General features: G+C 40.5%; 2 protein-coding genes across 5 annotated transcripts in view; both read left to right on the forward strand.

Moving 5' to 3' along the window:
* Window positions 1–23,328, forward strand: part of ATXN1 (ataxin 1) — a 462,258-nt gene that overhangs the window by 54,932 nt on the left and 383,998 nt on the right. The window contains exon 1 of one of the 4 annotated variants that reach the window (XM_023209805.3): window positions 4,173–4,551. The exons of the other annotated variants lie outside the window; for them this stretch is intronic. The gene's annotated coding sequence lies outside the window, so the exon portion shown is untranslated. Of the gene's footprint in view, window positions 1–4,172; window positions 4,552–23,328 lie in introns of those variants that run through there. 4 annotated transcript variants of the gene reach the window in all.
* The window catches only part of LOC111541132 (translation initiation factor IF-2-like), a 99,612-nt gene that overhangs the window by 54,725 nt on the left and 21,559 nt on the right, over window positions 1–23,328 (forward strand). The gene's annotated exons all lie outside the window — the stretch shown is intronic.

Genomic DNA, 23,328 nt, shown 5'->3' on the forward strand with positions numbered 1-23,328 from the left:
CAGGGTGGTTAGAAATGTAATTATTTCATTTCCTCATCTTTTGAATTTGAGCTGCCAATGAGACATTTAGGTGACAGAAAATTGTATATGTAAGTCCAGGATTGAAAAGAGATGATAGAGATTGGATAGTTGTTAGGAAAACTGTAGAAGCTCTTCTAGCTGCAGGTGATAAAGTGAAGAGAAGAGAAACTTGAAAAGCACTTATGGGATGTATTGGAAGGAGGATCCATCAGAAAAAATTAGGAGGCCTGAATTATTGCCCCAGTCTGACACTGACTGGTTTATTTAGCCTTGAATAAAGCACTTAACCTTCTCAGGGTCCTCTCTTCCTCCCCTCTCCCTCCCTTCCTCCCTTCCTTCCTTCTTCCCTCCCTCCCTCCCTCTTTCTTTTTTGAGATGGAATCTTGCTCTGTTGTCCAGGCTGGAGTGCAATGGCACGGTCTCGGCTCCCTGCAACCTCCGCCTCCCAGGTTCAAGCAATTATCCTGCCTTAGCCTCTTGAGTAGCTGGGATTACAGGCACGCACCACCACACCCAGCCGATTTTTTTGTGTTTTTAGTAGAGACAGGGTTTCACCTTTTTGGTCAGGCTGGTCTTGAACTCCTGACCTCGTGATCCACTTGCCTCAGCCTCCCAAAGTGCTGGGATTAAAGGCGTAAACCACCACACCCGGCCCTCTCTTTCTTTAAGATCTCTTTCTTTCTCTCTGCCTCTCATTCTCTTTCTCCATTCTTCATTAATTCAACAAAGATTTCTTGCATACGTATTAGATGCCAAATTCTGCTCTAGGTATTGGGGCTAAAGCATCAGACAGGATGTGGTCTTTGACCTCCAGTACTGGGAGCAGGCAACAGATTAACCATTGCTCTCTGTTAAGCATTATGATAGGGTATATTTTATACCCGAGTCAGGTTGACTGGAGGAAAGGGTGCCGAGAAAGCCTTCAGAGCACGTCCTTCAGTCCAAGCTTTTCTGAATGAGGAGTTGTTTAGACAAGCTTGGGCAAAGAAAGACAAAAGAAGTGCAAAATAATGTATGGATGGGCTGAAGGAGCAATGAGCAGTTTGGTACGCCCATAGTGAGGCAGGCCTGACAGTGCAGGAGGGGCTCAAGGTCTCGATCAGGAAGGGCCCTTATGGGTCAAGCAGAGATCTTGGATTTTATCTCGGAAGCAATGTAGACCCATTTAAGGACTATAGGGATGTGAAAAGTCAGGTGTGTGTTTCAGTAATTTCATTCTGTTAGTGCTATGCATTTGGCATGATAAGGGACCAGGTGGTGGGCAAGGAGACCAGAAAGGAAGCAGTTGTAGAAATCCAGGTGACAGAGGAATGTTGAAAATTCCACAACCACAGAGCACCTGCTCCATGCTAATCACAGGTCTGTGTATTGGGGCTCCTGCAGGGACCAGGACAAACAGGCCCCTTGTTCACATGGAGTTTGGAGTGACAATAGAAGTGACAGAATGGAAAGAATAGGCAGATTGGAGAGATATTAATAAGGAAGGATTTAGAGGACTTGATGAGCAATTAGGTATTGGAAGTGAATGAAGGGGGCAGTGTCTGCTTTGAGGAAGTGAGTGGGCAAATGGCACCACTCACTGTGATTGGGGAGCCTAGAGAATAACTGAGTGGGACCTTCAGGGAAAGGTGCCCGGCCTGCACTTGTATAAATAGGTCTGAAACTCAGGAAAGGTCTCTGTGACTTACTTGATCAGGGAAAGAATTGGACTATGTGGATGTTTAAGTTACTTGATTTTATTCTTCTCCATCATTCAGTTTTGGTCTGTGAGTGTTGAGTCACCTTACAGAGGACGAGGTATGCTTATATCTCTCTCCCTAGAACCTAGTGTGGGATGAGCAAAACAGGAGGGCTATTGTTTGAAGTAGGTCTGGAATCCCGTATCATCAATTTCATTGCTCACCTTCTGGTCCCTGCCTTCCCTTTAGCCCTCCCCCAAGTCCCAGCATAGGCTCACTACCTGGATTTTGGCTTCTATGTGAACTGCTGTGGGCAATCGTGTCATATTCCTGTCATAGAGACTCCAGGATGCTCCAGCTGGTAGGGATTTTAGGATCACTGGGTCCAGTCTCTGCAATTACAGATGAGAGAGGTGAGGCTTGAGGAGGCAAGGAGGCCTTCAGAGCACTGGTGTAGGGCTACGGTGAGGTCGCTTGATTCACTGGTATGTTTTGCACTGTGGCCCCTCCCCCTCACTTGCTTAGAGAGCTGGGCAGGAAAGTTCCTGGGTATGCATTGGTACAGATGTTTGGAAATGACTAAGCCTGTGTGTGTGTAACTTTGAGACTTCTCGTGAAGGTTGTCAAGAAGCGTTTGATCACTTCAGCTCTGAGGGAGGGAGACAGGCTCCTTGGGCATCACACTTGAATTCCAGCAGCCCCTGTGTTCGGGGTGCTCGCCATAAGGAATTGTTTCACCTCAGGGGTAGAATCACATTGCACTGCGGCTTCAAAGGACAAGTAAAAAAGTGCAGAAATTACCGACCGGAGTGTGGGAAGTACTTCCTGTTGGTAAGATTTTCAAGTGCTAGGGAAGAGATGTGTTGAAAGGACATTTACTTTCATCAGCTTAGAGCATCTGTTTTTTATACTTTAAAAAGAAGCAACACCTTAAATTATGGCAGTCCCTAGGCAAGTAAGCACTTGAGATTTTGATCTGTACAGATTCTTAGAGGCAGCGCCTTGCAGGAGCTGTTAGTAGTGATTTGTAGAACTTGACTGATTCTGTAGACCGACAGTCAATGTTTGGGGGAAAGGGGGAGAAAGAGGCAATGATAGTTAAGGAACTGCTCTGTAAAACAGCAAATAAGCCATTTCTCTCATACCCGAGTAGAAATGGAACCTGTACTTAGCAGGCCCTGGAGACTAAATTAGACAGGAAATGAAAACAAATTCCATGTTTTTTATTTTTAACTCAGCGCGCACCTCCAAAACATTCGTACAGTGTGGGCTCCATGATGTTTTTTGCCCGCTTTTTTATACAGATTTAATTTTTTAAATGGTGGTTAGAGATACTTAACATAAAAGTTGCCACTTTAACCGTTGTTGTTGTTGTTGTTTTGTTTTTTTGAGATGGAATCTCGCCCTTCTTGCCTGCACTGGAGTGCAGTGGTGTGATCTCAGCTTACTGCAGCCTTCGCCCTCCAGGTTCAAGTGATTCTCCTGGCTCAGGCTCTCGAGTAGCTGGGCTTACAGGCGTGCGCCATCACACCCAGCTAGTTTTTGTATTTTTATTAGAGACGGGGTTTCACTATGTTGGCCAGACTGGTCTCGAACCCCTGACCTCAGGTGATCCACCTGCCTCGGCCTTCCAAAGTGCCGGGATTACAGTCGTGAGCCACTGTGCCCAACCCACTTTAACCATTTTTAAATATGCATTTCAGTGGCATTCAGTACATTCACCACGTTGTGCAACCACCGCTACCAACCCATAGAGGTACTATTTATTATAGGCACAGTTTCCTAAACTGAATGAAGAAAGGAAACATCACCCCCCACAGCCCAGTATAGTCATTGTCAAAATTAAGATGTTAGTCTCCAAGTCTTTTATTTATATGATTTTGTTCGAACCTAGTTGCAATACTTTTCATAGAGGTTATAAAGAGAAATTTGGAGTTGTAAAGCAATTTAAAGACAGCCTACTCCTTCTCCCCTTCTCCGCCCCCTTTATAGATGAAGAAGTGAGTGGCCAAAAGGGACAGTGGCTTGTTTAGCTGGGCAGTGGCCACGCCGGTCCCAGAGTGCAGGTGACCCATCGCCTGAGCGCCATTCCCTGGGCTAGTCTGTTATTAGTTTCAACATGTGTCATAAAAAATTCATTGGTGGTTTATTTTTAGGGTAATCTTCTTTTTTTCCTCTGTCTCTTTCTTTGTGTAGTTTGTATATCTAAATTTTTTTAATGGCATCTTCAAATAGGAATTTGTTTTAAACCAGAACGTTGCAACATGTATGCCATTCCTAGGGTGTGCCAATATCCCCTCCCAAACCTTACCTCTGTTCAGATATTACTATACTCAGGATGTCGCTGCTTTTTTTTTTTTTTTTTTCCATTTGTTTTGCTGGTTCACAGTTCATTCCAAAGTTTAAAGGTGCTAAAACCAAAGTTTACAGGTGATAGTAATTTTCCCAAGTTGGGGTTTTAGCTGGTTTCTTTTTCTTCCTAACGTCTGTTTTCCACTTAGAAATGAGGTGAAAACTCACAGAAGCAAAGCCTAGCAGCTAAAAGCAGCACGTCTGCTTACCACGTTACACCCTTCGGACTAAGCTGCGGCCCAGATCCCCTTTTCATCCTCTACCTAGCTCCTCAATTCCCATCAGTGAGCAGTTTTCACCTCCTCCTGCCCACGTCTGGAGGTCTGTGGGTGGCGGTTAGGAAGCCAAAGGAGGCTGAAGCTGGGGTATATTGTTTGGGTCGGCCATGGCAACCGCGGCAGGAAAAGGAACAGGACTAGTTTTGTGCTGCTCTGTAAATGGCCAGGATTCAGCTGCTATCTCAGGACTTCTGCTTGGCCCCCGACAATCTGATCTCCTGGTAAGGTTATTAAACTTGGCTCTGCTCTTCCGCCCTCCTTTGATCATGTTTTCAGGCAGCAAGTAGGAATGGCTGTGTGTGTGTGGGGGGGGGGGGGGGGTGGTGGGGGTTGCAGAGCACAGCAAGATGTGCACCAGCAGAAACATAAGAACGGGGGCAGAGGCAAAACAGGGACTGTGTTCTTATCTTTTCTGCACCCCAGATGCAGAGAAGTACATCCCCAAGTCCTTGCCAGTACTATTCTTCAGGAGTTGAGCACCTTGCTCCAAAGAGCCTGTCCAGATCGCCAGTTTGACCAGCGTGGAGGAGAACGAGGAAGGGCCGGTCCTGGAAGACCCCAGGATTTTTTTAATTGGGAAAGCATTATTTGAATTTTCTCTGCTGCAAAGCACAAACTGCCTACCACATGTATTTCATAAAAATGTCATTGAAAAGGAGTGTGAGAATACAGAGTAAGCTTCCATGGCTTAATAATAGTTTATTTTGTGACTTGGAATAGCTTTTCTTTTCATTCAGCGGATCATTTTAGGTGTCATTCAGTTTATTTTAAGTAGTGTGTTTCATCCTGAGCGGATTAAGAATTTTATTTTTTAAAACTCTGTACTGTGTTGCTTCCTACTGGGAAATTTACATTTAAAAAAATGTTGGTGAGTAAAATCTATTTGGTCAAAAAGAATGGCCTGCGACTATTACTGAATTTGGGATGTTTTTCTATAAGGGACAGAGTTGATGCTTACTCAGAATCATGCGAGTCTGACATTTCATTTGGGGAAGTCTGAGGAAGTTGGTGAGGTCTTACGTTTATAAAAACAAGTGCTTCTTTTTCTTCTTATCACCTTTCAGTATCTGCTCTGCTGGCTCATGCAGTGTAGGTTGGCTTACCTCTCCCTGGAAGTCACATTGTCCTTCAGAACTCTTTTTACTATGACCCAAAAACAGTCTTCAGACCTCACTCTGATGAGTCAAAGGGAAAGCCATGAATCAACAAACGGTGAAGCAACATTTGCGGTTCTCTGACTTCAGCCCTCCCTGAAACCCATTTGGAATCTAGCTCTGAATTCAGCTGGACATGTTTATTCTTCCCTTTTCCCATCCTCACCTACTCCTAACCTTCAGTGTTCTCTTCCCCTATTATTTTTATTTTTGCCATTTTAGTAGTAAATGACAGGGACATAGTTACTCAATTTGTAAAGCATTGAATGGTGAGGTCAAAGATTCTATGACGAGCTTGAGATTTCTAACAGTTTTGGATGGATGACAGCAACATTTTGCTTGCTTAATTTCGGAGCTGTTTTGGTAGGTTTTGAAATGCAGTTTAATGGTGAGTAATAGAGAAGTTTCTTTCTGCTGTGGAGCTACTGAACCCTTGAAAGTTAACATGTTGGCACATACAGATGGACTGTAGCCACCACATTTATTCCTTGCTTAGTGGCGAGCTATACACTGAACAATAGAAAACAAAAGACTTTTTTTCTTTGGAAGAGCAGATACTGATTTCTGGACCGAGTTTATGTTGTACGAGTCAAACGTTTTTTATTCTTTTCTGGTTAGATTTTCTTGACATATTTGAGACTTTCTGCCTTTTAAAAAATTAGCTTAATTGAAAAAGCAGGTATTGTTAAATACTGCTTATTTTATTGAATTGGAAGGACAATAGTAGAATTTTAAAGCTTAACTGGCTTTAATTGAACCTAATGTTCTTCTTTTACAGAGGAGACATTTGAGGCTTAGTGTGGTTAAATGAGCACTCCTACAACACACAGCCCGTTTGTTTGATGGCTGAGGCTGAAAATCAGACTCCAGACTCCTAATTTAATGCTTTTCCTTCGTTGGTCATGTCTTTTTAGCTTCAGTGAAGATTTTTTTTTTTTAATTTTTGAGGTTATTTTAAAAATACTTTTCCTTGAAAATTTAACATTTCCACTTAATCGTTCTCACACTTCAAGAATAGTTTTTCTGTTAACTTTCTGTTTACTTCTTAAACCATATACTGTAGAAATTATCTGTCTATATGCTGAACGGTCTTTAATGACTGCATGTGCGCCGTAGCTGTTGAGATGTTTTAATCCACTTTAGAAAAAAGTTTATTTGTTTAAGAAAAGTGCAGTGTTGTATTAAGTCTAAGCTTAGAACAATGAAGCATCATCTCCCAGGTACTGGGAGTCAGAATGGGAGGGGCAGGGAGTGCTTGGTACTATGAGCCGCTCTAAAGAAAATTCATTTCAGCCTCCTCACATGTTAATACAATCATATTTCAGTGAAGTCCTTCTTCAGCAGCAGTCACTAATGATAGAGTGATGTGTTTAGACTTGAAGGTTCTTTAGGTGCTGTTCAAATGAATAACGAGTGTAGTTAATTTACAATACAGGTGAAAAGTTAACCACAGAGTAGTGGCACTGCTCTTTCTTTCCCCGTCACCTCTGTGGCATGATCTCTTGCTGTGCCTTTAGAAGGGATGATTAGAATGAGCAAATATTCCCTCCCAGTGCTCCTGGCAATAGGAAAGCACTGTGAGTGAGATGTGTCTGCAGAGCAGCGGTATAGTTTCAGAAGGAACCTTTGGGCAAAGCTTCCCGGTGCCTGGGTGGGTCTCTTCCTAGTGGATGGAGCAGCTTGAGGGGGTGGCTATTTATTGGTGAGAACAGTATCCATGTCCCATTGGTTATTGGGACTTGATTCCTTATTTGTACTTAGGTGCTGTGAAGAGACTTATGTAATGCTGTTTAATCCATGTTTGGATTTGTAAGAAGATTTAAAATATTCAGAAGGAAGAAATGTTTGGTTCCTTTGAAAAGACAGACTGTTCATTTAGCTAGAGAGAGCCTCACCAAATGAGTCAATTAAAAAAATTTGGGGATTAAGCCCAGTGAGACTGTTGTTTTTATATGAGAGATGAAGAGGGGGGGGGGGGGGCGGGTCAAACTATGGGGAAAAAACATAGGGGAAAAAAAGATCTTTAGAAAAGGAAAAAGTTAGCCTTAGCTCTTCAGGGAATGCTGGGTGGGAAAAAAGATTTAAGTGGAAAGAAGAAAAGCCCTAGAGATTTTTGTACCAAAAAAAAAAAAAAAAAAAGAGTGCTGTTAAAAAGATGAATCAACAGCTATATTCTAAATAGCATCTTCTTAACTGGGATTTGAAGGGAAGAGAAGGCCTGAGTAGAGTCTTAGACAAGTCCAAGGGTAAAAAAGCAAACAGGTATTTGAAGAAGTGGAAATTATAAGTTTGGTGACAAAAACTTATACTTGTAATTAGAATTTTTTGTCCTTAATACTTCTTGATATGCTGATATGATAATATCCTAATAATATGCTAAGGAATTTTCCCAATTCATAATCTAAAGCAAAATTAACTAATGTATGTGCTGCTATGGAAATTCACTAAATTGCACTAGCAGGTGTATTCATCCCGCTATTACTAATACTCTATTACTAGCTCCGCTGTGCCTTTTCCACTGTAATGTGGTGGTGTTGGTGCCACTCATTGTGTCACTGTTGTGTCCCAAAGCGTGAGCAAGCCTCGCCAGCACTTCCTTAAAACTCTTACTGATGGAACTACCATGTTTATATAGCAAGAATATTAGAGAAAGAAGAGTCGAGAAAGGATTCCACAACACACATCTAGTCTTTTCCTCTCTTAGCTTGTAGGGTTAACACTACCTTTCTCTTGGAAATGAGAAGGGAAGAAAACCTTTTTCCACTATTCCAAAAAGAGGGTTTAAAAATTCTCTCAGGTCACCGAACCTGGAGGGGCTTTATGACAGTACTCACCAGTAAGTCAAAAAGGAAATTTATTTTTTCCCGTCATAGGTTCCTCTCTACACAGAGAATGCAAAACCGTAATTCTTAAGAGTTCCTCAATGATTATTCACTTTTGTTCTGACTTCCATATTTCTCTAGTAAAGATTTAAATATTTAATTTTGTAGACTCCTGGAATAACTTCTTCCAGGTAGTATTATTTACTCAGAATATTATTTAAATGCATTAAGTGCTGACATTGTTAGAAAGGGGAGAAAACTCAACATTTTCAGGCAGAAATCATTGTAAAAGGTATTATAAAATTTCCTCTCTTTCTAAGTAGAGTGCTACTATATAGTGAACATAATTTCACTTTTTTTCTTGACTTACTGTCATTTCTGTGAAGTTATTACCTTGACATAGTAACGTCCTGATGCCTCAGAAGCTCATACTTCTTGATGCCGCAGCCTCTGTCCTTTACTTTTCTTGGTTGTCATGTCTTCAGTCTCCTTTCATATTTGCCTACATCTGTAAACTTAAGAGAAACCAGATAATCTAGCTTATAAAATCACTAAACGGAATCGTATGCATTAATTCTCATTCCTAGCTCTCTCCACCTAGCCGGTGTGGCCTGAGGCATTGATAGCCACGTTCTGAGTGGTGAAGGCTACCGGAGCCCAGGAGAGCTGTCCAAGGTTAAATAAGACATTCATATATAAAGTAAGGACTGTTGGTATACATGATATTTATATGTTATCATATTACAGTTCATTTATTTATTCATTTATTTATTTGTGTATATATATAGCGAAACAGTCTCACTTTGTTGCCCAGGCCAGAGGGTAGGGGTGCTATCATAGCTTACTGCAGCCTCGAACTCCTGGGCTCCAGTGATCCTCCCGCCTCAGCCTCCTGTGTAGCTAGGACTATAGACTTGTGTGACCACACTTATTTTTTGCTTTTAATTTATTTTTTGTAATAAATTAGATTACAAAATTTTGTAAATACAGGGTCTCATTCTGTTGCCCAGGCTGCATTTTTAAGTTTAGTAACTGCCCAAATGGACATTGGGTAAAATAAAAGTGACCGTATTTAGGTCACTTCTCTGCTTAAATCATTCACACCTCAAGATGAAAGTACTAATAAGACACTTTACCACAGCAAGGAGGAAAGAAAGGCCGGTTGGATGTAGACTAAAAGCTTCAGAAGCTGTCTTCAGTCCTAGGCTGGGCCCAGGGCTCTAGAATTGTCCCATGCACCTGGTGGGCTTGCTTGGGTACTTGGGTGGTACCTGGGAGATGATGACCTCTTCATCTTCAGCTTCTGTTATTCCAGGAAGCAGAGGTGGTCATTTGGATACTACAGGTTTGCCAGCTCTGCTACTTCTGTTTCTACTGCAGGAGGAGGAGCTATGGAATTTTTATGCATGCGCAAAACACTGACTTGGCTCATAAGACTGGTAAAAAGACAGAGTGATGAATTATATCTTCTTTCTCATGAAGCAGATTTTTCCCAAAAGTAGAAACACTAATTTATAAATGGATCCTTTTCAGAAAGATTCTAAGTTCGACCTTTGAAAGTCTGTATTTATTTCTCAGAGAAACAGTGTATGTGATGGCAGGATCCCAGTAAAGTCCAAAATATCCCATAATGGCCTTAGGACCATTCCCATCATAATCTCCATAGAGCCGTGGTCCCCAAGAGCCATGGTGCCCAAGAGCCACCACTTCAGTGGGTGGTAGGTGGTTATGAAGAATGGTCATTGTGGTTCACAGAATAACAGTGACAATTGTGAATAGAAGCCAGTCATTGTCCAACTGATAAAATGAGTGAGGCTAGCAAAGGGCCTGATGGGAAGTGAAATCACTTACTGAAGTGGTCGTAGAGTACGCAACCAAGAAGTAAGAACAGGAGGGAAGTCAGCGCTAAGGAGAGTTCGACTCCACTTGAGGAAGAACATTCTGGCAATCAGGACTGTCTAAAAATGGAACAAGCTGATTGATTTGGCAGTGAAACTTGTGACACTGGAGATGTTCAAGCAGAGGTAGAAGGACCCTCTTATCAGGTATTCCCCAGAGAGGAGCTGCGAGTTGGATAGAAGGTTATTGTAGACGACCACTCGTTTCTCTCTCAGCTCTGAAATGTAGTCCTTAAGGCTGGCATGTGTTTCCCAGTGTCTAATTGGAAAAGATAACGTAATTCTACAGTGTTGAAATAATTTAAACAAAGTGAATAGCTGTGCTTTTACAACCATAAGACAATATAGCCTTTCATTATTTTGTTATGTTCCTCATTAACATAGACATAATTTCTTTTAAAGAAGGGACAATTGTGACAAGCCTGGGCAACATGGTGAAACCCCATCTCTACTAAAATACAAAAAATTAGCTGGGCGTGGTGGCACGCGCCTGTAATCCCAGCTACTCAGGAGGCTACCACAGGAGAATTGCTAGAACCCAGGAGGCGGAGCTTGCAGTGAGCCAAGATCGCACCACTGCTCTCCAGTCTGGCGACAGAGCAAGACTCTTGTCTCTTTAAAAAAAAAAAAAAAAGAAGGGACAAAACTTATCTAGTAAACTAAATGTTAATTTCCTCTTCTCAGGAGCGTAATACTAACTTACTCATCTGTTTTTGTACTTTTGAGTACTGATAATCAGATAGTAGTATATTCATTTTTTTATTCAAACAATTGAATTCATTCTTAGCAAGAACAAAAGTCTATTTGAAACATGTAAACAGGTAGATTAAATTTTTCATTGTTTCAAGTTTTGACTTTTGTATTTCTGCACATTAGTGATCCTTGAAGATTATGCAAGGCCAGGTTCTTTTGACTTTTATAATTAGTGTGTTGGAATCCCAGTTTTTCCTACCCTAGGGTGGACTGTATCTTTTACAATTAACTCTGTGAAGGGTGACCAGGGGTGGACTGATGAGGAGAGGCTTTCAGTTACCAGAGAGCCTGTGACTTACTCTCTGTGCTTTTCCTAGGTCACCAATTTTCAAAGAATTTGAGTATAATTAAATACACTTCATAATAAACTAGGCTGAACATAATTTAATCTTTCCCTGAAGGTACTTCAGAGTCTTGGAGTGCGTTGGGGTCATGATGAACATCAATTATGTTCTCACAGATGTGAGAATGAGGTAGTTAATAGAGTTCTGTTTGATCGAGTCCTAGGTGACTGGACGGGTGTTCGGTTACGATTGGCAGTTCAGTGTCCAGGCTTTGGAGCTGATGCTTAGTGTTAAATTCTCAGGCAGGAGAGAGTGGAATAAACATTGACCTCTTTGGCTTTGAGAGGCTGAAAGCTGATGATGATAATTCACATGTACGTGGTATATATAGCACTTTTTAGCCTCCAAAGCCCTTTCACATACCTTGTCTTCCATTACTTGTTTCTTATGATGTTCTGGAGAGGAAGCAAGGCCGTTGGTGTTCCATTTTTACAGATGAGGACAGTGGAGCCCAGGAAGCTTGAGGGACTTGCCTAAGTTCATGCAGTAGATGAATGGCTGAGACCACTGGAATTCAAATTCAGTGCTCTTTTTAGCATTTCAAAGGATACTAAACATTTGCTCACATCTATGATGTTCTTTGTGCTGTATGTGTAGTAACTCATTTAATCCTCACAGTGGCCCTGTTAGTAGGTAGATATCAGTTCTTCTGGTACTATTATGATTCCCATCTTCAGAGCTGAGGCCACTGAGAGGCACAGAGAAGTTAGGGCATGCACCAGTGAGTGGCGGAGCTGAAATCTGAACTCAGAGCTTTGGCTCCAGAGCCCATACACTCCACCAATATGCTACATGGCTACTCAGTGTACAGATACACTGAGCTTAAGTAGAGGAGAAAGCTTATCTATCCGTATCGTCCCATCTGCAAAGACTTCTGCCTGTATGGGAGGTCTGGGCTCATTCTGACTGAGGTTTTGAACCCAGATCTGCCAGTTCAAGATCTTGGGCTCATTACTTAGCCTGAGCTTCAGTTTCCACATCTCTAAAGTAAAAATATAGAACATGGAATGTCCCTGTAAGAACACAATGGAATATAGGTAAAGTGCCCAACACACTGCTTATTCCTTAGCCTTCATTTTTTAGAAAGTGGTTGCTATTGTTGTTGTTGGTGGTGGTGGTGGTCTTCTTCTTCTTATTTATATATTTACAATGGCCAAAATTATATGAAATGTTTTCCAAAAATTAGGTATTTGTACCCATTGTGTGAATGTATGTGTTAATTGGGTGTAACTGACTTTCTTGAGTCTTTAAAATAGACAAATCTTTTGATTACATTTGTTAATATTACTGTACCTACCTATATTTGACTTGACTTATAATTTTACTTCATTAAATACATAGCAAGTCATCTGAGAACCCAAAGTAATCATATAGATTACTTGCCATATAGTTACTTTGTGACTGTGATATGGCTGCTAAGGTAGAGGTTTGAATTTAAAAGCACAAGGAAAAATGTTTACTTCAATGGTTACAAATAGATTAATCATATAAAGTACATATTTGCAGAGTCTTGCTCTGTCACCCAGGCTGGAGTGCAGTGGCATGATCTCGGCTCACTTCAACCTCTGCCTCCCAGGTTCAAGTGATTCTTCTGTCTCAGCCTCCTGAGTAGCTGGGACTGCAACCACACCCGGCTAATTTGTGTATTTTTAGTAGAGACGAGGTTTTACCATATTGGCCAGGCTGGTCTCGAACTCCTGACCTCAGGTGATCTGCCCGCCTCAGCCTCCCAAAGTGCTGGGATTACAGGCATGAGCCACCATGCCCTGCCTGTTCTAAGGCTTGTTCTAAGGCTCATAGATGGCACCTTCTCCATGTATCCTCACATCGTGGAAGAGGCAAAGCCGTTCCTGGGGGGGTTCTTTGATAAAGGCGCTAATTTCATTCAAGAGGGCACCTCCCAAGGGCTCCACTCCCTAATACTATCACCTTGGGAGTTAGGATTTGACATGTAAATTTTGGAGGCACACACACATTCAGGCCAAGGCATAAACAGTGACCACTTTTATTCGGTCTGTCCACACACTGCCTAGAGCTTCCATTTATTTCAACAACATTTGCTTGTTTCTGATTTATTTGTTCAGGGTATCTTCTCAGTGGCTATTTATTTACCACCCTTTAACATGTTTTCTTGACATTGTGCTTCAGCCTGTATACGCTTTGTAACTCAGGAACTATGTTGGCTTAACTAATGGTACCTACTTAACAGGTGAAACTGACAGTAACAGCTTAATAGGTACTTTACATTTTTAACATACTTCTGCTTTTTATAAATACAAACAAGCTCTCAATCTTTTAATGTGGTTTTAAATTTTAAATAGGTCTTTTTTCATTTTCCTTTACAGAAAACTGTAATACTGCATATGCATTTTCAAACTACGCATATTTCTTCTTCGTTCCGTGTAGAAGTTTTTATTCAGCCTTTCAGTAAATTTTACTTAGCTTGTCCCGTGGATTCCGTAGGTGTAAGGAATAGAACAATGAACAAGACAGACAGAGCTCCTCCCCTCAGGGAGGTTTGCCATGATACGCGATGATGACAGTGATAAAAGGAACAAATAATGATTTGGGACCTGATGCCAAAGGGATATTTCTGCGACACTTACAATGAAATTCCAACCCAGCACCATCTTTTTCACTGCAGAATGCATGAAGGTGATTGCATCATATCATTTCAACATGCATTCAAATGTAATGAAAGGCACAAGTAGTGATTGCAAACACTACATTAAGTTGCTTGTTGTCTCTTACTGTCTTCCTTCTTATCTCCCTTTCTTCCTTTGTCTCATTCTCAGTTTTCAGAGCTAGTCATTATTCCCTAATCCTCTCCTAAAATGTAATCTGGCGACCTAAGGACAGGAGGCACAGGTTGCGTTTGAACAGCACCATTGTGCTTTATGAAGAGGATTGGAGGGGAGATTCTGCCCCACAGTATGGTCAGAACTTGCTCCAGGCAGCACTGACTACATTGGTGCTGGTTGGGTAACTGTGGCTCGGCAGGTCACTCTCCCTCTTTCCACCTCCATTTTCTCATTATTAGTAGAAGTCGAAATAGCATGATTTTCTAAGGCCTCTGCCAATCTATAATTCTGTGATTCATATGTTCCTGAACACTTGAGTGTACTTTTTCTCAATAAATGGAAATATATTTTCCAATGAGGCTGGAAATACATTTTCCAATTATCCTCTCCCCTGGTTTATAACATATCATCAATGTATTGGGACTTCTAACACTGCTTCTGCTGTAAGCCCATCAAGAGGTTAATTACCTTTGAAGAATGAGGAACTGCTGGAAAAGAACTGTAAAACCTTCAAGAGAACTTTGGAGTTAATCCCTTTGGTAATAGGAATCGATGTCATTCACACATCTAGTTGCCAGTGGAGGAGGAATAACAGCACTGGGCCAAGTAGACTTGAAGAAAGGCAGGTTGCTGATAGAGTGGAGTGCTGAAGATTCTGAATCAAGCTCATCGTGACTCTCTCCTCCTCTTTGAGGCTACCCAATCAGAGCGAAAACAGTACTTTACAAACCCCCAACTGGATGAGCCTAATGCAGTGGTGTGCTCCTGTAGTCCTAGCCAAAGGGTCACTTGAGCAGAGGAGTTCAAGGCCAATTGTGCAACACAGTGAGACCCCGTCTCTAAGGCAAATAATAAACATAAAAATTAAAATTAAAAAAACCCGACCCAGTGTCCCCTTCAGAATCCTGAGTGGTTTGAAAAAAATTGAATTGCCAACAAAAGCCATCTTTGGTTGATCAAAGGGTACAAACGTTTCAGACAGAAGGGCTAAGTTTCTGAGACCCACTGCACAGGATTATTAATATTATTCCTTTTTAACCCCAGTAATAATAAGGTATTATAAAGTCAAGATTGCTAAAAGAATAGATTCTTAAATGTCCTCATTATAAAAAATAAGTATGTGAGGTGATGGACATGTTAATCAGCTTAATATAATCATTTTATAGTATATATAGATTTATCAAAATATCATATTATAACCCACAAATACATGCAATTATTATTTGTCTATTAAAAATAAAAATCTAGGCCAAGGTGGGAGGATTCCTTGAGCCCAGGAGGTCGAGAGCAGCTTGAGCAACATAGGGATACTCCATCTCTACACACAGAAAAAAAAAAAAAAAAAAGAAAAAATTGGCTGGGTGTGGTGGCTCTTGCCTATAGTCCCAGCTGCTCGGGAGCTGAGGCAGGAGGATCCCATGGGCCCAGGAGTTTGTGGCTGTAGTGAGCTATGATCATGCCACTGCCCTCTAGCTTGAGCAAGAGAGCAATACCCTGTCTCAAAAGTAAAATATCAAAATAATATAAAAAATAAAAATGTAAATTAGGAAAAGCCATCTTCTTTCCCACTCCTTCCCATTTTGATAGAACAGTCCTAGACCCCAAACTTGCTTTCCTCATGAGTCACGCAGACTCCAGCATTGCAGTTCCAAAACACTGCCTGACTCACCAGCTCCGTCCGAAAGAGTGTGTATTGTCTTGATATGCCAGATAGAAATTCCTGCTGCATATAGGAAAAGCAGTGTGTTTAAATACATGGGCGCACACACACACAGAGTACACATATACACATCTGCATATACACATATATGTACACATATACATACTATATACATACATACACATGCAATACACATGTATACACACCACATACACACACATACACACACACACGCATCTCCAAGTCTATTTCCGTGCTTTTTTTCAGTAAAGCACCTAGACAAAGGAGAGAGATGTCTAATCAGGTTTTGGTGGTTGTCAGGGATATCATAAATGCGAATCTCAAGTTACTAACCTTGATTTTACAATATAGTTTGTTGGTAGTTTTAGAATGGCATTGCATTTTAGCTAGCCCCACTTGTAAATAAGTGAGCTGGGTAGAAGCAGATTGGATGTCACCCAGAATATTTTCTGGAAAGGGGATGTACACAAAATTCTCTCTTTTCACAATTACCCTGTTTTGGATTTGCAATATTACGTTGAGCAAGGCTGGCTATATTCTATCAACAGGATGTTACAGCTTGTGAAGTTATTCAACCTATAGTGTTAAGCAGATTCTTCATCATTACTGAATTTAGTTGATGCTCTATGGAGAAAGCCAAAGTTAGGAGTTTTGTCTGTCATTGAGATAGAGACCCTCAACTGGGGAAGCTTTGAGCTATCTGTACCAACTTGCCTCTGGAGTTGAGCTTAGAACCCTACCTCCATTTTTTCTGTCACTTCAGGACTGTTTCAACTATTGTTTCTTTATTTACTTATATCGAGTGTGTTTTCTCAAGTCACAATCGTGGGAGACCCCGAGAAACAGACATCGCATTAGTCCTTTTTTTTGGTTTAGCAGGAAGGTTTTTAAGTAAAGCTGTGAATGATATGTTCTCATTCTCATGGAAATTCATCAATATTGTTTTACTGTCTCCTATCTGATGACTTTTTATTTTATGTAACCACTGTGATACAATATACACAAGTCCCTGGATGATAAAAATAAATTGAAGAGCTAATGTTAATAGTAAGTTCTCAACCAGGGGTTATGCTGGAATCCAGGATACATAACCCACAGGAGGGCCCTCCGTGAACTCAGTTTTCATGGGATTGTCCCATACCTTTGCAGATAGAAGCATGGCTGTGTTAAAAGTGGCCAATGAAAGTATAGTTTCTTTATGCCTTATTCTTTGTTTGGTGAGGATTTCTGCCAGAGGTGTTTTGTTTTCTTTAGTTTTCTGGTTGCTATGATTTTACACGGCGTTGGTGACCTCTGTGAGTACCAGATAAAGTTAGGTATGATAAAGGCACAAAAAGACCATAGAAGCCATCTTTATTCTAAATACAAATCTACAGACTAAATTTGTATGCATTTGTATCTTCATTCCTCATGGTGCTGTATCCTGTGTGTGTGTGTGTGTGTGTGTGTGTGTGTGTGTGGTTTCTTCTTTTATTCCAGGCTGCTTATATAAAAATGCTGATTCATAGTGTCACTGTCTTTTCTTTTCCCTGCGAAATTCTAAATCCGTTTCTAAACTTACTTTTTCTACAACTAAAGTTTTTTTTCCCCTCTTACAGACACAAGTCACTTTGCTTTGTTTATGCTAATAAATGTCAGACTAGCCCCAAAGAATTAGAAGAAATGCCAGTAATTTCAAAGGGCTCTTGAGCATGATTTTTTTCCTGTTTCTTAATACATTATAGTTTTCAGAGTTTAAGTTTAGGTGCATGTAGGTGATACTAGAAGATTCTTAGATTTTATTGGTAGCATCCAAACAATATGTCATCACCTGATATATATCACCTCTATGTGGTAGACCCTCGTGGAAATTTTCTCATCATGAAAGTCGAAAGTTTAATTTTGGAGAGGAAGAGGTTTTTCAGATACATTAAATAGGTTTTGCTACAAAAAGGCGAGATGGTACTTTCAATTGAACATTTCTCATATACTAGCCAGCAGACAGCTTGGCCTCCTGGTTGTAATTACATGCCAATGGCTTGGTGCTTATTATTTTAGAAGTTGAGTTCATCCTGAATTCTCTGAGCATATGGAGTAGTGCACTCTGGTTGTTCCCATTAAGACTGTAATTCCATCCAAGGCTCGTAGTGTCATCGTAGAAACTAGATGGAATTACAGCCCCATGCACATTTTGGAAGACTGTATTATTCATTGAAATACTTTATAAAGTTAAATAATTTTGTAAATATGCTCCAAGTTCATGGGACTTAGATAGAAACATAATCCTGGCCACAGAGGAGGTTCTTAGTAAATATTTCTTGTTTATTTGATGGACTTTCCTTATATCTTTAAATAAACTGTATTTTTAAAAAGTGTAGAGAGGTTATACTTAAATATTTGTAGGACTTTAAAAGATCTTGCCTTGAAATGTTCTTAAAGTCTCTTGCTTTTCATTGATGGAAACATTGGCTTCCCATATGAATATGTTATTTAATCTTTTCTGTTTCTAGCCTAGAGAGAAATATTGAGTAGCTTGAATGGTCAAGAATCTTTATTTCAGGGACATCCACATGTCCTAAGTAATTCCTTCTGTATAAATATCTCTTTTCGGCATAATCCACGTTAAACTGTGTTGCATGCCTTCAAGGTGGACCCCTATGAGGTGAATAATTACACAATCGGAAGCCTGGCTGTCTCGTGGAATATTGGATGGATGGCTCTCTTATTGGTATTAAGTAGGACAAGTGTTAAGATAATTCACTAATTCACAGTGCGTTATCAGATTTGAAATGATCCTCGTTTTTTATACTACTTCAGACGGGTATGTATACTTTTTAGGAAAGACCTGGAAGGATAGGTTGTATATTTTAGTATCTGATATGGTTTTAAAATTTAAGACTCTGTGTTATATATGTTTTGGGATAAGTATAAATAATCTGTGTAACAAAGTATTACCTAAAACGTTGTTGCTTTTACCACCATGTACTGCAAAATATAGTATCAGGAAGCAAAAAAACAATATATTTTGAGTAATTTTTGGAATTAGCATTTTTGTGAATTGGCATGTATGTATGGAGGACTTTTCAAAAAAAATGGGACTTTTAATTAAGAATATTCGGTATTAATATATTCTTTTAAGTGTCAGATATTTTTAAAATATATGAAATCACATTAATCATATATTACTTATAATTTTTGTCCCTGGAAATATTCCATTTGTAAGAACAGAGATAACGAATAAATATACTAGTAAAGCTAAAGTCAGTGCTTTCTGCTCTTAAAATAATTTATTGAAAGATAAAATGAATGTCTTTGCTTTGTGAAATTATATTTTTGTTTGGTACTTGATAATGCTTAGAGAACATTTTAGTTTTTACAGTTTAAAGAATGAATAATGACTGGTTCCTCTGTTCCCTGATTTGTTTCCATGTGGATTGTACTTCATTTTTATTACCTGTAAACATGTGTTAGCTCTATCAATTAGGCTCAATTGAATGAAGCATAACCCCTGAAAGGCCTTGCCAGTAAAATAACAATAGTAATAATAATATTCTCTTCTTCAGATTCTAGCAGGGAGTACTGCTGGATTTTATGTAAGAAGTCAACTTTAAAAGTGTTTTTCTGTGCGTGTGGTGTGGGTGCAGCAGCAATATTGTGTATTCCTTTCAAATCAAGATGCCTCATAGTCTGTGGGCGGGGGAACTCCCTAAGATGCCCTCCCTTAGTTACTCATTCATTTGTTCCTCCCCAGAAAGGGAAAACCCAATGCTCTACACTCCACTTACTCTGAATAATGGGGGCGGGGAGGTGGTGGCGTGAGGATGTCAGTGTCTTTGGGCAAAAGCCTTCATTTTTAAAGTTTAGCAAAATGCAGTTTTATTGCTTTATGATCAGTGTATATGACAAGCTAATATACAAATGGCACTAGTGATCAAAGGGGGATACTGATGTGAAAAAATTTACAATACACTTAACAGATTGACCTGACATAATAGTGAAACCATTTAAATTCCTTCCCACATAGTAAGTAACAAGTAATTTCTGGAGCCAGAAGTGGGAGGGTGTGTGTGTATGTGTCTGCGTGTGTGTGCATGTATGTATGTGTGTGTGTGTGCTCTCTGTAGAAGTTAACAAATATGTTAATTCATTGACCATTTCTTTCGCTGTCCTAAAGAAAATTTCACTCACTTGTGCTTCTCATTTGTTTCCCATGAAGTCTCTTATCACTCTTAGAACATGAAGGTGAATTAATGAAGAATCCTTAATTCTTTAAAAATAACCAGCCCTAATTTAAGAAAGGAGACATTTAACTTGCTAATAAGATTCTAAAATTTTATAGGTTATATAATACATTCAAGGAAATTGAATTATATATTCATTAAGAATACATTATCTCTATTAGGAGAGAGTAAATGATTGAGGTTTTACTGAATGCTAAATGCTCAGAAAGTATACGCAAAGACCATCACTGGTTGAGAGACGCTGGGAACTGGGTGGAAGTCTCAGGCCTGTCATTAACTGTTGTGCGGCCTTTGGCAAATAACCGAAGTTCTCTGAGACTTAGGAAAATGAGGAAGTTGGGTTATATAAGTGGTTTTCAAATGTGGCTTCGGAAAACCCTGGAGAGCCACTGCACTCCAGCCTGCGCGACACAGTGAGACAGGCCTCTATGGAATTAGGCAAGGGTTTGGGTAAGGGGTGGGACTGAGACCTGAGAATCTTTATGTTACAACAGCTATTAGGCAATTCCAGTTCACAGGACCACTAAAGCAAACAATCCTTCAGACCACTTCCGACTCTCAAGTTTCAGTAAGTCCCTAGAAAACATCATCCTTGGTCCACAGTAAGCAATCCAGTGGAATTTGGTCTCCCATAAGGAATCCAATAAAGAAAACTTTAAAATGAGAGGAGGGTTATGGATTTGATCATCTCCAAAGACCCCTATCAAGCAAGTCTAAGATCTTTCCAAAGGAGATCTGAGAAATATGTCTGTATTCCAAGAAGATTTGACAGTAGTCCCTGAAGTTTGGGGGATGACTTCCAGATATCCTTGTGCCTTCAAGCTATGATCATGGGCTGGATTTATTGGCCCCGTGGTCTGCCTCTGAGTAACAGACAGATGATGAAAAAAAGAGCCATTTTCCGTCAGCATGCCAGACCAAAGGAGGGGCCAGGAGAAGAACCGTGAACCATGAACTGTGCCACTGCCAAAGGCACTGACAACTCCTTGGCACCAGATGTGTGACCTCAACCCCTGCAGCTTGGGCACAGAAAATATCTCAGGGGACAGGGGAGGAGGAACAGAGGAATAAGGGGAAGTTGTAGGGATCCTGGAATGGTAATACCCGTGGTGGCGGCAGAGCAATTTGCCAGGAAGAAAACTCTCTGGTTAACCCTCCAGCACTAGTTGCCAGGCATGTTTGTACTAGAATGGGGTTCAAAGATACAAACAGAGCACTGTCTGTTTTTAAGGACTCATATGAAAGGTTTGCTTGTCCTAAGCCTAAATCCAAGAGTCTGTCTGTCATAAACACTTTCAGGTAGCCCAAAAATCCCTTCAATGTGATCTCCAGAATAGGGAAGACAAAGGACTCAGGTCTTCAGCTGTCTGATGAGGAGTGAGAAATTTTTCTTCTGAACATCTCTGGCTTATGGATATTAAGGAGAGTTCAGTGTCAAAAGTTCCTGCAGTGTAGTTAACAGAGGTGGAAAGTTGAAATAACCTTAAAGGCACCGAAGCTGAGAAACTGCCCTCTTTATCCTAACAGCCACAGTTAGTTTTGGAAGGCTGTCCGTGGAGAAGCTCAGGACTGTCAATTTAGAAAGCAGCTGTGTGCTGGCCCATTGGGCACCATCTCTCTCCCAGAGGCGGTTCTAGTCCAAGGTGAAGAAAGCTACATTTTGCTCTAAGCTAGACTGACATATGGACATCTCGATTTGAACCCTAAACACATGAGGAAGCGATTGATTGTATTACAGAAAGAGTCGTCTTTGGTAAATAACTTTTTTTTTTTTTTTTAATGGCCAGATGGGAGAAAGCAAAGATGCCTTTCTCTAGTGTTTTGGAAACCTAGATATCATCAACTCTCTGGTTGGTTTTGGCTGTCAAGGCTCCTGATACCAGAGCAACTGTGAGCCAGGTTTCTGAGGTTCTTCCTGACCCATGTTGGCAGCCTCTTAAAAATAACTGTCATTCCAAGTTCAGCTGAAATGTATAACTCAACAAATAAATACATATAAAGCATATGAATAGTAGCAGGAAAGTGAGGATTAACAGACCGGAGAGTAAGAGTCTTGCCATGTAAAATACTATAAAACACTCTTAGGAAGACTCTTGCTTATGTTATTACTTGTACGGTAAATGTGGAGACCTGGATCTCTTCCTCATGGTCCCTTATTTCTCGTGTTCCTGCTGGGAGGTTTTGAGTAGCTGATCCCTTGCACATTTACTTTAAAACTTCAATCATATTTGTCACTGGCTTATCATGGGCAGTGTATGTGAATGTGACTAAGGGTCCTGATAAATGAAAGGCCACTTTTACATGTTCCTTTCTTTTTCTTCTATTAGTGTTCTTTAGGACTTTGAATGGGAAATCCTCAAACATATAAGTCTATGTGGCTTCAGAAAACCCTGGAGAGGTCAGGCACAGTGGCTCACACCTGTAATCCCAGCACTTTGGGAGGCCGAGGCGGACAGATCACCTGAGGTCAGGAGTTCAAGACCAGCCTAGCCAACATGGTAAAACCACGTCTTTACTAAAAATACAAAAATTAGCTGGGTGTGGTGGCACACACCTGTAATCCCAGCTACTGGGGAGGCTGAGGCACAAGAGTCACTTGAACCTGGAAGGTGGAGGTTGCAGAGAGCTGAGATTGCATCACTGCACTCCAGCCTGGGTGACAGAGTGAGACTCCATCTCAAAAAAAAAAAAAAAAAAAAGGTCTCCCCAGTGACCTCTACTGAATTATCCAAGTGCTTGGGTAGGGAGTGATACTGAGTCCTGGGAATCTTTAATAAGAAATAAGCAGGGAAATTCCTTATGTTGGACCCAACATTGAGTGTGTTCAGATACAGATGTTGGCAGGTATGGGAGCATTTGGAAGGAGAACAGCTGCTAACCAAGCTAACCAAGACTGAGTTCAAGATTCCGTTCTGGTTCAGGGGGACTTTCATTTTCAGGCTCTAATATATTCAGAAAAGCAGATATTGGTACTTTAATCATGCATCTTTTCCCCCTCAACTTCTGTAACTGCCACGTGTATATTTTATTTGGCATTTAAAGGCACAGTTCTTATAATTGCTGATAAATAGTCTCGTTGCACATTTTGCTGGCACCGTGGCCTCACTGTAAATGCTCTCTGTATGTTCTTGGGAAGTTGCATAATGGCAGTTACTCTAGTTTACTGTGCAATATGCTCAGTGACTAATGGCCTAATCATGACTTAAAAAATATAAACAGTTCAACAGAAGCAATTGATTCACTGAGCTCTTTCACCCAGACAAGGGTGAGCTAATGGGAATAAAAACGACGGAGGTGTGCAGCAGCGTCTTTGATGTATTGAGGT

This window comes from Piliocolobus tephrosceles, chromosome 5, assembly GCF_002776525.5.
Source record: "Piliocolobus tephrosceles isolate RC106 chromosome 5, ASM277652v3, whole genome shotgun sequence".
In the NCBI taxonomy this organism is placed as follows: Eukaryota; Metazoa; Chordata; class Mammalia; order Primates; family Cercopithecidae; genus Piliocolobus; species Piliocolobus tephrosceles.